The sequence below is a fragment of the Corvus brachyrhynchos genome, unplaced genomic scaffold (assembly GCF_000691975.1).
Source record: "Corvus brachyrhynchos isolate BGI_N302 unplaced genomic scaffold, ASM69197v1 scaffold66, whole genome shotgun sequence".
Lineage (NCBI taxonomy): Eukaryota > Metazoa > Chordata > Aves > Passeriformes > Corvidae > Corvus > Corvus brachyrhynchos.
Window position 1 is genome coordinate 172,476 of NW_008238440.1, and position 3,555 is coordinate 176,030.

Below are 3,555 nucleotides of genomic sequence, written 5' to 3' on the forward strand. Positions count from 1 at the left end.
CTCCGGGAAAGGGGTGCAGGGATGCACTGGGGAGGGGATGCAGGGAGACGGGGAGCTCCGGGGAAGGGGTGCAGGGATGCACTGGGGAGGGGATGCAGGGAGACGGGGAGCACCGGGAAAGGGGTGCAGGGATGCACTGGGGAGGGGATGCAGGGAGACGGGGAGCACTGGGGAGGGAGTTCACCAGGGAGAGGCTGCAGGAAGATGGGGTGCAGCAAAGGCACCACCATGGCCCTGGGGATGCAGCGTGGGGGTAGCACAGGGATTTGGGGTGCTGACTGGCACCGCACCCAGTAGCAGTTTCAATGAAGGGTATGAAAAGTATGTGACCAAAAAACATATACATATATATATATATATATATGTATTGCAGACATGGTGGGCTGGGCTGCCAGCGTAGACCTTGCAGCACCTGGGCTAAATAAGCAATCTGTGCTCAGCTTGCTCTTGAAAGATGATGTATGTGGATTATTTTTCTTAGAAAAGACTTTTTCCTCTGGCCCAAGAGTTACTACAGCACTGATGGCAGCTGCTTTTTAATTCCTGAGAAGGAATAGTCCAGAAGGGAAATGAGCCTATCGCTTTTAATATTGGAAGTGGCCCCACAACTGCTCGTTAGAAAATGGAGCTTTAAAAAACATTAATGCACAAGCAGTTCCCATGTGCAGCAGTGACACCATTCCAGCAGGGACTGAAGCACTTCCGTGGCCTAAAAGCACCTGGGATCCTGCAATACTGCCATTTTTTGAAGTTGAGGAGCCTGGGTTCTTGCTGTGGAGCAATGGGGCCACACCTCCTGGCAGGTGAGGAGAGGAGGATGCTCTGGGAACGAATGGGGAAAAAGCTGTGAGAAGGCTGGACGTTGCTGAGGGCATCAGGGACTCGTGGGCTGAGAGACTCGGGCTGTTATTTACCCCTCTGTTTCTAAAAATACGGAGAGGAGCACGACCAAGTCATGGGATGACACAAATGTGCTTCAGCATCACCCACACCACCACAACACTCCTTTTTCCATCCCCACCTCCCTCCAGTGCTGCTTTCCACAAGTCCTGATGGGTTGCTCTAAGCTTTTCCCCAAGCAATGTCATTTTGGAGATTGTCCCTGAGCAATCCTCCATCTCAGTCCTCATTTCTGGCTGGGTTTTTCCTGCAGGGAAGAGCTTTCCCTTCTTTCTCTTTGTTGGCTGGGAAAACATGGTTGAAGCTTCAACTGTGTCCTTCTGGAAGGATTTACCCACTGTCTTTCCAACTCCACACATTTAGCATTTCAATGATTATTTGCTTTTTCTTGGAAAATCAAGGAGACAAATTGCAGCAGCAGCTGCTCCCGAGCTTCATTGCTCAGACCGGAATGAGTCTTTGCTTGATCCCTGCTTGTTGTATTTCCCTCTCTCTCCTGTCATGTTGAAAACTGATGGCAGAAGGAAAAATGCTTCAAAACAAGGATTTCGAGTAGCAAAGCCCTCAGTGATGACTCCACAGTAGATGATGTTCCCACGCACATCCCGGCAAAGGAGTCACCTCATGGACCACAGCCAGGGTTTCCCTCTCTGCGACATCAGCCTCTCCCTGGGACAGTTCCCAGCATCCCAGCACAGTGGGATTAAAAGCCTAAAAATGGCAAAACTGTGGTTAATGCAGCCTGGAGGAGCTGGAAAAGAAAATATTAGAAAAGCAGGAAAGGGGGAGGAAGGAAGCTCCAGGATGACAAAGGTCCCGGGGAGGTCCCTTTGGGGCAGAGCCACCTCTTCTCACCATAAACCACCCACCCCTACACTTCTTTTTGCCTGGCTGAGCACAGACATCTTTAGGATGAGCCTGTGCTGTCCTCCTCATGGGGTTTCCTACAGGGATCGGTGCCGGCAGCTCCAAGGGAGGACAGGGAGGGGCACGGCGAGCAGACCCTGCCCCAACCCTCTCCTATTCCTTACTCCTCCAGCCACTCATATTCTGTATTTAGATCTTTATTTATCATTAAAGAGGAGCTGGGAATGACCGAAAATAAAATTTTAGTCAGTGTTTAAACATTTCCAGGGAATATTTGGCAGAGGTGGGGGAAGACGGGCTGTGAGCAAAGGCTGAGGGCAGCAGAAAGGGCAAAAATTCATTAGCAAACCCGTGCTGAGTGTGTGGGCACTCACTGCAAAGCACAAAAATGGGAATTAAATGTGAGTCCTGAGATCAATACCCCAGGCAATTAAATGAGCCAGCAGGGAATGGCTCCCCAAGGCGCAGGGAGTCGGAAGGGTGAGGATATTGGCACCAAAACGAAACCCTGTCATTTTAGGTCAAATAGCTCCTGCTAGAAGCATCTTCCACTCTCGGAAAACCTAAATAAAATAATGTATTTAACAAGGCTTTCTCCTGGTGCTTATAATTACAGCTGGCTGAATATTGGAAAGCTGCTCCTGAGAAGAATTGCTGGAGAAAAGCACACCAGCGTTTGCAATTAATATTATTGCAGTGGGAAAGGCTGAAGTGGAAAATTCAAGCTTCAAACCCTCATCAACCATCCCAACACTGCCAAGACAGGCATGGATTGTTCCCTCCTGCAAAAAAAACCCACTGATGTAAGAGAAAGTGGGTGTGTGATAAGCCATAGGCAAAGCTATCACTTTGGAAAACCTGCTCAAGCCCCAAAGTTCTTGGATTAAATAAGCCAGCTAGGAAGAAAAAAAATCTAAAGGATCTTTTAGTTCATAGATTCATCACTTTCCCCATGGTATTTAAATTTAGGATTAGCCAATTTTACTCCTACAGATGTCCAGGGCTGTGATACAGCAGAATCTGGCACCTGGAGATTGATGCAAAATCCTGCAGGTGCATCGGGCATAGGTGGATGAGGAAATTCAGGAGGATCCCAGGTCCAAGGGCATTTCATCTCCCTTTATTTAGAAGAAAGGTTGGTGTTTTCAGGTTACTGCAGATAAAACAGCACAGCCCTGAGATGGGGGGCAGAGTCCACGTGCCAATAAAGGAATGGTGCTGGCCACCTTCCGTAAGCTGAGCACTGCCCAGCTTCTCGTGGAGCAATAGGATAGGGGGGGAAAATTCCTCTGGACTGGGCAGGATGGTGATCCCTGTCTCATCACAGGACTCAGACCTGAGTAACCCAAACATGCCAGTGTTTGCTGGCTGCTTTTCCCACCCCTTTTTGGGATCTGGAGATGGCCAGACCTCAGCCCCACAGAGACCCCTCTAAACCTCTGGGATCCCCTTAAGCCTCAACAAAAGGTACATCCTAAAAATCCCTGCGGCGTTCTTGCTGTGGGAGGGCAGTGTCAGGATTCAGCAGCCTCCTGTATTCCTCAAGAGCAATCGTTGTCTATTTATGCCTCCAGAAAATGTGTTTTTTAACGGGGGGTACATTAAAGCCTGAGGAGAGCCAACCTAAGAGGCATCTGGAAGCAACTAAAATTAAAATACCTAAAATTAGCCTCCTCAGCAGTGAATCCTCCCTCTGATCTAGATGCCGAGGTGCACATGACCCAGGCGTGCCTTTCTCACTTTCCCTTCCCGCTGCCATCCCATTCCTGAGCTGCTGGGCACGGGGGC